The sequence below is a fragment of the Onychomys torridus genome, chromosome 8, assembly GCF_903995425.1.
Source record: "Onychomys torridus chromosome 8, mOncTor1.1, whole genome shotgun sequence".
NCBI classification, from domain to species: Eukaryota; Metazoa; Chordata; class Mammalia; order Rodentia; family Cricetidae; genus Onychomys; species Onychomys torridus.
This window is the reverse complement of record NC_050450.1, coordinates 55830127-55844871: the sequence shown is the minus strand read 5'-3', so window position 1 is coordinate 55844871 and position 14745 is coordinate 55830127. Positions and strand designations below refer to the sequence as shown.

Sequence of the window (14745 nt, the reverse complement as noted above, 5' to 3'; positions counted from 1 at the left end):
TACAGAAGGCCGAGCATTTCTCAGCAAAACCTGTTTAGAAATACAAAGGGCCACCAGCTCCTCATGCCCCTCTCCAGCCAGCCCAGAGACAGCTTTGTCTCAGCTTCTTGTGGTGGCCTTTGTACCATAAGAGGAATGAGCAAATCCCAGGTGCTGCTGGGAGTAAACATGGCCTCCCTCAGGCTTCTGTGTGGCCCTGGTACATGTCATGAATTCTCACAACTGTTCCTTGTGCTCAGATGTTTGTGTCTCCTGCACAGGCACCTGCTGAGCCACAGCACCTCTTTGATTTTGCATGAAAGACTGCTCTAGACAGGCGATGGCGAGGTACATAGTAGCCAGGCTGAAAGTAGTATGCTGTCCTCCTCGCCGCCAGCATAGACTATATGCTAAGCACAAATGAACCCGGGAGCAAGACAGACTGGCCCAAAACACCAAACACTCTAGCATCTCTTGGCCTGGAAGATGGCCAGAATACAGGCAATACAAATAGTATAATGAAGAGCAAAGTGTGAGTGAGGAGCAGGGTGTGCTGGTGTGGGCCTGTGATCCCGGCACTCAGGAGGATGAGGTGGGAGAATCATGAGTCTGAGGCCAGTCTAGGCTATATAGGAAGAACCTATCTCAGAAAACCAAGGATTAATGAATGAGAAGAAGGAAAAAAGAAGAAAGCAAGGGAGGTATGGAGGAAGGAAGAGGGGAGAGAGAGAATTGTGTACACATAGGGCCTTGGGAATAAAGTGGTAGTGGGGTGGGGCATGGGAGGAGGGTGCTGAAGAGGAGAGCTTTGCTGGAGTGTCTTCTAGAACCAGAGGATGAGATGGCTGGTCATCTTTCCTTGAGCCTATCATCAAGGAGTACCACAGGCGGGTCCATGGGCTGTGGTTGATGTGGGTTGAGCAAGGCTCTGAAGCTCACAGGAGGGCATTGCACAGAGAGGATCCCAGGACTCAGTGTGAACAGCTTCAGGCTCAAAGCACCCCTGGTGCCAACCCTACCTCAGTCACACAGCTACACATGACCTCAGGCAAATGACTCAGTCAGGCTATTTCCACAGCAACGAAACAAAAGGTGCTAACGTTGGCCCAGGTGTGGAGCATGCTGTGGGCTGTGGAGATCCACAGTAACTCACCCAGAAGCCAGAAGATGGGGGATTCTCCCTGCAAGGGGAACAGAGGTGAGCTCTCTGAGGCTCCACGCCCTGAGAGATGAAGTCCAGATACACTGATCTCCCTTCCAACTGCCCCTCACCATCTCTCAAGTGTCATCCCCCAATGGTTGTTCTCTGAGGCTTCTGCGGCCAAGACTATGGGAGAAACACTCGAAAGGGAGGTCAACACCTTCTGGAGCTGACTGATGTTGGAAGGCTGGTCAGGGAGTTCTGTGGGCCAGAGAGTGTGTGAATTGAGTTTTCAGATGCCCCAGCTCCAGCTTTGACAGAACTTTAAGCAGCCTGACCCTTTCCAGTTTTCTAGTCCCTTTCTCTGTAGAGTGATTCTGGTTAATCTATCTGTATAACACAGTGAGCTCATAGGAAGCCTCAGTTTACACATGAGGATAAGGGTGACTATGAAGGTACAGTGTCCTGAGGTCTCTCCTATCCAGGGAGTACGGGGACCTTTGGGGAGACACCATCGCCAGGGAGGGTACAAAATGGGTGGAAGAGCGCCCACTGGCTGGACCTAGTTCTTAATTTGGATGCTATGCTGTGCTGAGGGTGGTCTCCACACATGTGAAACACAGTCATGGTGGCCCTCCGTGCTGGCCATCTGACTGCCTGGTCTTCATCTCTAAGAGCCAGCCTGCAGCCCTCTTGCCTTTTTCTTTCTTAGGAAGAAGTCCTTCTCGCTAGCTCACCACCCACAAATCAGGAGTCAAAAGATGCCGAAGACAGCTGGGGAGACCCCTACCCTCAGGACTGAAAACAAGCATCCCAACATGCTGTATTCACAAGGACCAAACATGGAGACAACACAAAGGACCATCCTTGAGGACATGAATAAAACACAGGATAGCCATATGATGGAAAATTACTCAGAAATGAAAAGGAATAGGCTCTTATTCTCACTACATCATGGCTGGGCCTTAAAAACATCATGAAAGAAGTCAGGTCACAAAGATCACATGTGGTCTCATTCCATTATGTGACGTGTCCAGAGCAGGCAATGTCATAGAGTATGCTAGTGACTTCAGAGGGCTGTGGGCGGGAAGATAAGATAGATACAGGGTCTCTCTCTCTCTCTCTCTCTCTCTCTCTCTCTCTCTCTCTCTCTCTCTCTGTGTGTGTGTGTGTGTGTGTGTGAGAGAGAGAGAGAGAGAGAGTGTGTGTGTGTGAGTGTGTGTGAAAATGGTCTAAACTAGGAAGAGAGAGAGAGATGACAGAGTGTGTGTGGTGTGTGTGTGTGTGTGTGTGTGTGTGTGTGTGTGTGTGTGTGAGAGAGAGAGAGAGAGAGAGAGAGAGAGAGAGAGAGAGAGAGAGAGAGAATGGCCTAAACTAGGAAGATGTCGTGGCTACATAACATACAGTGAGTGTGTAAATGCTACGCATGGACAGCTTTACATAATTTTTTATCACAATAAAAAATTGTCTTTGAAGAACATACAGCAGGGCTGGAGAGATGGCTCAGCCGTTAACAGCACTTGCTGCTCTTGCAGAGGACCCAGGTTTGGTTCTCAGAAACCACAAGATGGCTCACAAAACAAACAAAAGCCACCTGTAACTCTAGTTCCAGGGGATCTGATGTCCCCTTCTGGGCTCCATAGGTATTGCGTACATGTGATGCACAGACATACATGCAGGCAAGCACTCATATGCATGAACTAAAAATAAAACTTAAAAAAAATATGCACAGACAAAATTTTAACATCATCACCTGCCAGTCTGCATTTAAGAGTCCTAAAGCATCAGTGCTCCTCATTCTTGTGGCCTCAGAGGGGCAGGGGCAGGCAACCTTCTGGGGCAGCTGCCCACAGCCACCAAAAGGGTAGCATGGGGATGATCACCCAGTAATTAAGGACTCCCTTGAATTTCTTCTCTAATTGGTTCTCTCCCTAGTTAAATCCTCTTGTCCCTGCTAACTAGTTTTATGTCACTTGACATACGGATGCCAGGGCTATTTGGGAGAGGGGACCTCAAGTGAGAAAATGACCCCCACTAGATTAGTCTGTGGAAAAGCCTGTGGTTCATTTTCTTGATTTATGATTGATGTGGGAGGGCCCAGCTCCCTGTGGGTTGCATTACCCCTGGGCTGGTTATCCTGGTTTTTCTAAGCAAGCAGGCTGAGCATGCCATGAGGAGCAAGCCAGTAATCAGCACTCCTCCACGGTCTCTGCTTCAGTTCCTACTTCCAGGTTCCTGCCCTGACTTCCCTTCATGATGGAGTGTGACCTGATAGTTGTACACTGAAATAACCGCCCCTCCACCAGTTAATTAATTTTACTCTTCCTGTTTCATCATAGTAATAGAAATCTAATGGTGACACCTTCCTTCCCTGGCTTGTGTGGCCCCTCTCCTCAGCTCTCTTGGCTCTTTCCAATGGGAGCAGAGCAGGCTGGTGGTGGAGAAGGTCCCTGCTAGGCGAGGCATTCTGAGTGGAATTAGAAAACCCTGCCTTTGCCTCTGGAAGGAGCCATCCCCAGGCCAGAGTGCAAGGCTGGCTTTCCTTCCCACTCTCCCCTCCTTTGTTCAAGAAACAACATGCTTCAGTCTACACAAAAGTTCATCCTCTGAGGATATGAGGGAAGGTATCGGCCTTTTGTGCCTCCTCCAAACTGGGGTAAAGATCATTTGTGTGTCACACTAGGCAGCACATTATTTTTTTTAATTCCTCGGTGTGATATTACACTGTCTGACTAGCACATCTGTTTATACATTGGTGCTCTGATGAACGCTTGCATTATTTTCACTTGGGCCAATATAGATAATGGTGCTAGAAACACTTGTTCCTCACTTACCCTACTTCCTATGTAGTATCAAGAAGTTTGGAAACCACTTCAAAATCCTAGACTAAGTTAGGTGCTCACACATTTGTAATCTTGGCACTCAGGAATCTGAGGCAGGAGAATCACCTGTTCAAGGCCAGTTTGAGATACACAGTGAGACTGTGCCTTCAAATACCAAAGACTGGGAGTGTAACTCTGTGGTACAGGACTTACTTAGTATGTTTATGGACCTGGGTCCAATCTCCACCATAACATTGAAACAAACAGAAAGAAAAGAAACCCAAAAGAGTCTTAGTCTAGTATGGGTCTCCAGAAAGATCGGAGCACAGGTCTGATTTCTATGTATCTATAAGGACTTCTACCCCTAAATGTCTTTAGTACACAAGTCCCTGGGTCAAGTGTTTTATACATCTTTACAAAACATCTGTATTAAGGATGCTTTTATTCCTATTTTTCAAGTAAGGAATGTCACAGTCAGAGGTCTAATAATATGCACAATGTTGTATAGATAATTAAATGGTTAAACCAACTACTTTAAACTATTGCTTTTGGGCTGAGGGTATAGATCATGGGCAGAGCATAGATTTAGTGTGCCCTGGGTTCAGTCCAAGTGCACACAAAAAAACATCACTCAGTCAGTCAATCAAACCAACCAACTAAAATTGGCTTGCTTCTAGAAAATTCTGTCCAGTTACCCAATGCTGTTACCTTCAGCCCATCTCCTGGCAGCAATCCACACTCAGCTCCATGTCAGCACCTGTCCACCTGGGATATGACTCTCACAAGGGGAATGACGGCTCAGGCCTGAAACTCATACTTGCCTCACAGTCTCCAAAGGAGCATATGCCTTCCCAGGAGATGTGCAAAAATATCACCACCCTCACCCAGGCGTCACGTTCATTCCCCGGCTGTCGGCTGACTTCCCCATCTCCTTATTTTAAACACAATCAAAAAAAACATTCCTCCTAATCGTGGTCTGGTTTCCCCGTGGAAAACAGCAAGCAAGCGATCAAGAAAAGGGACATCACCTAAAACTTGAGAAGAAGTGCCCCATCCAGACACAGTGGTACACACCTGTAACCCCAGAATTCAGGAGATTGAAACAGGAGGATGGTCACCTCAGTGCCAGCCTGGGCTACCTGGTGAGACTGAGGCCAGGTTAGGATACATAGTGAGACTCTGTCTAAAGTAAACAAAACCCCAAAGAAAACATCTAAAAATCCCTCCTCAAACAAACAAACAAACAAACAAACAAGCAAAATGAAACCAAACAAAGCACACAATACCCAAACCGAAAAACAAGTGTGATCGGCTCAGCACATGCCAACCCGTCTGGTGTGTGAACACTCCTGGGCCAGGCTTTCTCCATCAGAATAAGGCAGTTTGCGCCCCGGGTCCTCCACTCACCACACTCCAGAGCTACTCCAATATGGCACCAGTGGTAGCAACTGAGAGAAACCATTGCCTCTGAAACAGAAACCAGGAGGAAAGCTAACCTTTCAATAAACAGGATTTGTAAAAAGGCGGCGCTGAGCGGTACAGTTACTTATGAAAGAGAAGGATCCTATCACTGAACCCAAAACCCTTTCAACAGACTATTTTAAGAAAGACTACAGCCTCCGCTAAGTTCCGACCCCTCTACGAAGCTCCCCAGGGCCTCCTTCGCTCTTCACATCCAAGTTCATCCCGGGACATCATCTCCACCTGCGGGATGTTTCTCCACCTGCGGGATGTTTCTCGGAGCACCTCCCTCTTACCTTCTGAAGCAGTGAGGGAATGCTTCCTGCAGGTGTTCACGGGTGGCCGCCAGACACTCGATTTAGCAGCCGATCAGAGAGTTTTAAGGTCCCCCGTTCCCCGTCTTCTCACACCCCAAACCCAGCAGCAATGGGAGCTCTAAAGAAAGGCATATCCACAGGGCTCTGCACCCCCTCTCCCCCCCACACCCAGATCTATATATAACACCTCTGAAGTTGTCAGCCTAACGAGCCACTTTCTGGCAGACCCGTTGCCATGACAATGACTGCTAATGAGCCCAGTGCTGTGATTGGCACTGCTTGAAGGCTCCTCCACAAAGGACTTGCCAGCACATTCTTCCTTCCCCAACCATGTAGCCAGCTGGACATCCAGAAGCAGCCAGGACATGGCTGGGAGCAGCTTGAAGGATTCGGGCCCTAGCAATTAGTTTATTGCTAGCACACTCTGAGTAATCTTAGACACAATGGTCTCTACTGCCATTTCCGTGCTCAGCAGGGGCATAGTGGCAAAGGAACACTAGGAAGACCCAGCTTCAACTGGTCACACCTGGAGTTAATCTCAGTACCTGCAAGAATGAGGCAGGAGGATTGCCAGGAGTTCAAGGCCAGCCTGAGCTACATACTGAGACCCTTTCTCAAATAAAATTGGATGAACTGGACTATTCTTTTCTGCTGGACACCTGTTCATGGTAGGAGGACTCCCACACAGAGCTAGCTACCCGTGGTGGCCCCGCCTCCCACAGCGATGTCACAAGCTTCAGGGATTGGTCTACAGGTTTCTCCAGTCCTATCTATTCAGACATTGCAAATCACAGGCGAGGGCTATGGAGGTAGTAGGGTATGTCTGACTGGGGCACAAGTGCCTTCTGAAAGTGTCATTTTCATAGGCGTAGGCTGGACTCTGGTGGTGACTTCATGTTCTTCTGAAAAGCCAACAATTTGGAGACTTGGCCAGGAGAAGGAGGAGGCCAGAGAGATAACAGCCCCACATATGCAGAGAAACAAACTATAGATGTGATTCAGGAAGACAGTGACACACTCCCCTTGTTCACAGTTTAGTCTCAGCACAGCGCCCAGAACACTGAATGACTGAATGACTGAATGAACGAATCAATGTTGGGAACTGAGCTTCAAACAGATGTGAGGCAGCCATTTCATCAAGGCGGGAGCAGAAGAATTGCACATTCAGGACTGCCTTCAACGACACAGCAAGACCCTGTCTCAAACAAACAAAACAGCAACCACAAAACAAAAGCAGAATGGATTTTAGTTGGGTGTTGTGGTACAAACCTGTTACTCCCAGTGCTCTGGGATAGGGAAGATACCTGAGTTCAAGGCCAGCCTGGGCTATATATGGGACCTCTTTGTCAAAGAAAAACAAAAGAGCCTTCTAGCATATTATGGGCTAAAATTTTACATGCAGCCAAGCTTTCTTTTTTGAGGAAAAAATGACAGAAATATAATCTTCCACAAATAAGGACTCTCACTCAGAACATCACTCCTGTTTCCTCTATAGCAAAGGGCAAATTGTCTTTCACTAGCCAGCGGGAACTGATTCCAGAACCCCCATAGATACCCAAATCTCCAGATCCTGATCTTCTTGTCTAACTTTATATAGCATTTACACCACAACCTACATGTATCCCCCTGCATATATATTAACAAACCAGGCATGGTGGCTTATGCCTGTAATCCTAGCACTTGGGAGGTGGAGACCAGAGTAATGCCATCAGTCTCAGGCCTGTACTATAAAAGAGGTTCTGGGACATCCAGAACTACAGAGCAAGACCCTGTCTCAAAGGCGAAAATTGCCCTAAGTACTTCTTGAGAACACGCCACTGAAAACAATCAAATGTGGTATAGTTACACACACTGCTTAGGGAATGATGGCAATAAACTCTCTACATGTTCAGTAAAAGCACAATTTTCCTCCCAAATACTACTAACGATCAGGTGTGAGAACCTGGGGATGCAGAACCCGTGGGAGCAGAGTACTTAGAAGATATTCTCCAATGTCAAAAGTTTTAGAGAAACTAATGTGAAGAAAGAGGAAGTCATAGTGAAAGGGACCTAGATGGAACACTGAAAGCAACTGATAAAAAATGTATTAACAGGGCTGGGGAGATAGCTCAGTGGGTATAGTGCATGCTGTGCAAACATCAGGACCTGAGTTAGCTCCCTAGAGCTCACATCCGAGTCAAGAACAGCTGTTGCAGACCTGTGATTTCAGCACTTGGAGGAGACAGGCAGATCCCAGGAGCTGGCTAGCCAGCCAACCTGGCCAATCAGTGAGCTAAAGACAAGGTGGAGAAACATTAGAAAGACGCCTGGATGGATATCAGCCTCTGGCCTTCATGCGTGCTTGCACACAGGGGCACACCTGCATATGGCACACTTACAAAAAGGCCCAGGGAGATGGCTCAATTGCTAACTGCGTTAGCCACAAAAGTTCGACAACCCAAGTTTGATCCCAGAAGTCCACATAAAAAGTTAGATGTGGTGGCATGCATCTGTAACCCCAGCATTTCTATGACAAGGTGGGAGGCAGAGACAGGAGAACTGCCCAGAAGCTCATGGTCCAGAGCGTTGATCAGTTTTACAGCAACTTGACCCAAGTGAGAGCAATCTGGGAAGGACTCTCAATGGAGAAAATGCCGCCTTGAAACTGGCTATAGGCAGGCCTGCAGGGCATCTTATTGATTGGCGATCAGTGTGGGAAGGCCCATCTCACTGTGGGTGGGGCCACCCCTGGGCTGTTCGTCCTGAGTAGTATAAAAAAGCAGACTGAGCAAGCCATGGGGAGCAAGCCAGTAAGCAGCACTCCGTCATGACCTCTGTCTGCATCAGGTCCTGCCTAACATGAAATAAACCCTTTCCTCCCCAAGCTGCTTTCGGTTATGGTATTTTTATCACAATAACAGAAACTCTAACCAGGCAACAGCCAGCCTGGAGTATGCAATGCAGTTCTGTGGTCAAGACAAGAGACACCCTGCCTCAATGAGGTGGAAGGCAAGAATTGACTCAGAAAATATGTCCTCTGACCTCCCAAATACACCCATACATATGCACTACACACACACACACACACACACACACACGCACTACACACACATACACACACACACACACTAACTAAATATATTCATAATTATAAATTCTGTTACACAATTAAATTTGCAAATTGTTGTTTATATAGAGGGGGTAAACAAGTCACAGTCTAAGTAATACCAGAAACTATCAAGAGGTGAGAGAAAACAAGTACCCTGTGGAGACAGAAATAGGCTCTTGTCCTTCCTCCTATCTGCTCTGGTTTGTCCCCTAAAGTCTCATTCCCGGGAAGCACAGCCCCCAGGGGAATGAGGCTGAAAGGTGGTGGAATCTTTAAGAGGAGGAGGAGGAGGAGGCCATCAGGTCTTCGGGAGACGCCATCCCTGGCTCCTGGGTGGGATTGGACTGGTGTTTATAAAGAGCTCAGCTTTCTCAGTCAGCTCTTCTTGCTTCTTTTATTGTGTGACAACTTTCTCTGTGTCTTTGACTCTCTGTCTCTGTCTGTCTCTCTGTCACACACACACACACACACACACACACACACACACACACACACACAGAGTCATCCTCCACATGACATCCTTTGTATTATGATTATCTAGCATAAGGCCTTATCAGAAGCTGTACTTCCAAACTTCCAAAACTGTGAGCTAGATAAACCTCATTCTATTTTCCTTATTCAGAACCAGTTACAACACAAAATTAACTAAACTGGTTTCCTAAAAAAAAATTCTCCTTCTGAGACATAGTGGTACACATCTGGAATCCTAGCACTTGGGTGGCTGAGGCAGGAGGATCATAAGTTCAAAGCTAGCCATGAGGATGGCTAAGCTACACAGCTCACTCCTGTCTCGAACAACCCTCTGTAATCTCCAGTTTCCTCCTGCAAAGCCCAACACTGCCCAGTTGGCTCCCTCTTCCATCCCTCTGGTATTTGGCATCTGGTTGTCTCCTTCCTGAAGACCAAAGCATCCCAACAACAGGGTGGACAGCCAGTTTCTACAGGGGATTCTGAGTGCAGGCGTCCACTGAAGTTGGACAAGCTGGGGTTGAGGGAAAGAAAACCCAGCAGGAAGCCAGGGCTCTGTGAACGCCTCATTTGCCACTCCTGTTTGGGTTGCCCCAGCCTCAGCAAAGTCCTCAGTGAAGAGTGGTGAGGCCATCTTCTGGGCTGAGTCTCAGTGAGCCTACATCTGATAAGCACCTTTGGCTGGTCCCTGCGTGGAACAGGGTCACATGCATGAAGTTCCCCTCCAGTTTTTACCAAGAAGCCACCGAGACCATCAGTCTTTAGAGTCATTGAACCCGCAGATGTGCTATGCAAGGGCCAATTAATACAGGTTCTAGGCCAGTTAAGGGGCAACACAAGCCTGGAATGCCTGACTACCTCTCTTGTCTGAGATGGCTAGTCCTTTCTGCTGCAACCACCTGCTCAGTGCTACCACACAGGGTAACAATAGATGAAAGACACCATTTCTATTAATGCTTCTTTTAGCAGAACCTCAGCAATGACCACATGGCACAACTCTGCCATTGATGTAAGATTTACTCGTGCCTCTTCCAGAGATTTGAGCAGGTACCTGAAGGCATAGGACCTGAGGGGAAGAGGCACCCAACAAGTACTCCTAAAAACAGAGAACTTCTGCAAGCAATAGGACCGAGCTGTTTCCCCATCTTGAAGCCTTTGCTGGAAGGACCCAGAGGAAGCTGTCTGCTTGGTCCTACTCCTCATGTCTGTGTGGTCCTGATGCTTCAGAACAATTTAAATAGGCAAGGCAGTCTGCTCCTAGCAGCCTGGTCCAGCTTCTGTGTTTCAGCTGCGGAAGCCTGCATGATTCTGTGTACCATTTTGTATTGATGAGACAAAATACCTTGAGATGAGGTATTTAAAGAAGAAAGCAGGTTTATTTGACCCACAGTTTTAGAGGTCAGAGGATACAGCACTAAGTCATAAAATAAACAAAAAAGGAAAGGGCTGTACACAGAAGGGACCAAACTTGGAGCATCTCACCTCATAGGAACAGTCTTGGTGAGAACTAACTTAGTCAGTGAGTCAATCATTTATCCCCATGACCTAACAATCTTCCACCTCTCTTCAAGGTTCCTTCCTTCAACATGTCCACACACACTATCAGATGACCCTTTGTAGGTCCCACTCAAACCACATCTAAACCACTGCACCAGCTGCTAGCATACTCCCAAATCCTAGCCTGTGAAGATGGGCTTTTTCTCGTCCGTCCTATAGGCAGCAGCGCCAAAACAGACTGGGCCTTCCTCATTGTCCACCTCCAGCTGCAGATGACCAAAGCATTAGCAGAAATCACAGTGGTCCAGGTATAAAGAGACAGTGTTCCAAGATGAGTTCAATGTGCGTGTTTCCTGTGGCTTTGGCTTCCTTGTCTGTAAATAGACGCGGTCACAGCCCTTGAATGGGGGTTTTAGGACCTAGGAGAAAAATCTTTCGTAATGGAGTTCAAAGCCAACACCAAGGACTTTTAGAGGCATTTGAATGTTCAGCTCAGCTTGCAAAAGCAACAACTATACACACAAAAGAGGCAGCAGAGACATCCTGCCCAGGAACATGGATGTTCACAAAACATTATTTTTATTGTTGTTATCTTCAAATCCATGTGGTCTCTTGTGAAGAAAAAGCTTCACATCTTTTCATATCTGCATCTGGCATCTGTCCACTTCCTCAGCCAAATCTGACTTGGAATTGGTGGGAGAAAAACACTATTACGTAGGCTGAGACTATGGCGCTGTGGCCGTACATCTGCCCAGCACCTGCAAGGCCCTGGGTTCAGTTCCCCTTGCTGCTCAAAACAAATCTAAAATATCCTAACAAAACAGTACAGAGATGGTAATGAAGTAAACTGATGTCACAAATACTGTACATGAAACACATGAGCAGTGTACCAGACATAGGAGACTGAATCCACCACCCTGGGTCTACACACAGAGGCAGATCGCTTGGGAATTATCATCCCCTCTGTCACTGTTAATAGTCAATCCGTGCTAAAGGCATCCCATTTTGTTAAAACAAAAGGTGGGGCTAGAGTTTAACACTTCTCTTCTTGAAGGTCCATGACCTAAAGATACATCCTGGATTTTCTGTCTCCAACCCTATTATGGGGTAACTTTGAAGGACACTTTAGGGACTTTGAAGGACACTTTAGGGACTGTCTGCCTGCTAGGGTAAAAAAAAAAAAAACAAAACAACTTTGTGATTCTGGGTCAAATTTCCCTTTGCAAAAGGAGGTAATGACCTAAGATGAGCAAGCCTGACCAACACTTAGTGTTAGGGGAGGAACAGACAGGCACCATACAAAACCCACCTGCCCCTGCCAGCCCTCCTTTATCACAAAACTTATCATACTCCAAAAATGCCTTTTGCTGCTATTTCTGGACTTTTCTCAAGTAAATAACTAATGCCTCTCAAAAAACAAAAACAAAAACACTAAACAAAATACCCACAACCAAATTAAGTAAGCACCTCTCCTCCATTCGAAGTGGATGAAGGAAGGTCAAACGTGTATGCAAAATATACTTGATTTCAAAGTAGAAAATAAGGAGGTTCTAGAGCCTGGGAAGAGTGTAGGGAAGGAAAGGGTGGCAAGCAATGTTAAGAGGACTCAGGGGTGCAGCTGGATAGAAGGGGTGCCTTTTAACGGACCAGAGCACAGTAGAACAGCTATGGTCGACAGCAACTAATTGAGTATTTCAAAACAGCTGACAGAGAGGCTTTTTAACATTGCCCACACAAAGAAACGATATTCAGCTGAGTTGATGGATAGGCCAATCACTCTGATATGATCGTTAACATTATGCCCCATAAATATGGACAATTATGTGTCAATTATAGAGATGGCTCAGCAGGCAAAAGAGGACACCAATCAAGCCTGACAACCTGAGCTCCATCCCTGGGATTCTCATAGTGGAAAAGCAGACCAGACTCTTGACAGTTCTCTTCTGTCTTATATCCATTGTGTATGCATACATGCACATACAGGAAAACACGCACATAAAATAAATAAAACACAATTTTAAAAAAGTTAATGTATTAAATAGGAGGCTAGAGAGATGGCGCAGTGGTTAACAGTGCGTACTGCTTTTGCCGAGCACCCAAATTCAGTTCCCAGAACTCATATCGGGGAGCTCATAATTGCTTGTAACTCTAGCTCACGGGGATCCAACATCCTCCTCTGGCTTTTGAAGGCTCTTTGCACTCAGGTATATACAACATCCTCACCCCATCCCCACCCATATATCCACATAATAAAAAAATCTTCTTAATGCATTAATAATAACCATAGTCAAAGACGTTGTTGAGAAGCAAGGAAGACAGTTGAAAGATGTCTTCTCCATTAGTCACAGGCCCAGCATCACATGCTAACAGCTGCTCACTGAAAAGCAACTTCAAGGGCAGTAGACTACCTTGTCCCTGCAGATGCTCTGGGGACAAAAGGAGGCTTCTTTGGGGAGTTGGTGCCACTTTAACAACAGGCCAACTGTGCCTCATTAGGGAATAAAGGTGGGTGCCATTGCCTACCAGCTGTGGCTGCCATCCAGCTGGCCTGACTTTGTGGTCACTTCTTGTGGGCAGCAGCAGCCCACAGGCACTAAAAGAAAACGGAAGTATCCAGTCTCACCATGGAGACGCGTTCTAGTTACTCTGCAGTGCCAACGGCCTGTGCTCACCGCCGTTCTCTTCAAAGATGCCTGACTCCCCTAATTGGTTCAGAAACACTAGCTTGCAGGGAGATGAAAGCTGACGGGCAGTTTCCAGAGTCAGTAAGGGTGTGTGATCTTACCAACTCCACTGGGCTGTGCTTTTAGATACAGTGCTAGAGATGCATAAGAACCAGCAGGTGGTAACTGCCAAGACCTTGCCATGGACGTTCTGGACACACCACCACACCATAGCAACGCGTTAAGAGGCACACAGAATGTGATCTGTATTCCAGGGGCCACACTTGAAGCTGCAGCAGCCTTGCTTTGAGATCTTAAGCAACCTGCTTCATCTCTGTTGGGAGGGCTTGATTTCTTCATCTCTCAAATGTGGAAGTCGGGCCAGATGGTCTGCGAGGGCTTATTTTGAGTAGATATCATCTAATGCTCAATGATTCTAAATGCTAGCATATCTGTTTTAAGGATGTGCCATTTGTGTAGAAGGGAAAAAAGTCAGATTCATGTACAGACATGTGACTCAGAAACATGGACCTCTACTGAAATGCTGCCCATGCCCAGCCTCTTAGGATGGTATCCGTCACCACACTGAGTTCTATCCTAAGATGCCTATGTCTATTCCTTCCCTCTGAAAGCCACACTCAAGGATCCAGCCCTGTCTGCTCTGCAATCTGGTTTGTCCCCTGGTATCCTGGACTTCTGTCTCTGTACCCATCAACATGGCACCCAGAAGTCAGAGTTTACCAGCACTCCCCCAGGTAGGCTCCAGTAGAACCCGTCCTTGCCCGTCTGCTAAGAAAATGGGCACATTCAGTTCCCCCTTCACATGACACCCCAGACGCACAGTCCATTTCAACTTAGGGACACCCAGCAATGGTCCTGTGCCTCACATGTCCCACATTGCTACAAGCTTGCCTTGAACTTTTCCTAACTCTCAGCATACACATTGATGCCTGTTTTCTCTAGTAATCCTCCCTGCCCACCTCAGCCCACAAGCAGACCCAGCAGGATCTCTCTATCATCCCACAGTCTGATCCTGGGCATCCTTTACTTGGTTATCACATGATGATCTAGCCTGTGGTCCTTCCAGCAGCAACTCCCCAAGGATGGCCCTCTGTACTGGCAGCACAAATGTCCTTTGGGACATAGCTAGAAATCCAGAGTCCTGCTTTGCTCCAGCATTGGATCTGTGGGTCAAAGGCCTCCTGGGCCATTCAAACACCTGCTTATCATCACAAAGCCCCCTTATGCATAGTGTTGGGAGGTCAAGGGTCCCAGTTAGGGGACACTCTTGGATAGCACATACTATTGC

At 47.1% G+C, this 14745-nt stretch overlaps 1 protein-coding gene across 3 annotated transcripts in view; it reads right to left on the bottom strand.

Annotated features, from left to right (window-relative positions):
• Positions 1-14745, bottom strand: part of Gas7 (growth arrest specific 7) — a 237146-nt gene that overhangs the window by 90305 nt on the left and 132096 nt on the right. The window contains exon 1 of one of the 3 annotated variants that reach the window (XM_036195632.1): positions 5700-5872. The exons of the other annotated variants lie outside the window; for them this stretch is intronic. The gene's annotated coding sequence lies outside the window, so the exon portion shown is untranslated. Of the gene's footprint in view, positions 1-5699; positions 5873-14745 lie in introns of those variants that run through there. 3 annotated transcript variants of the gene reach the window in all.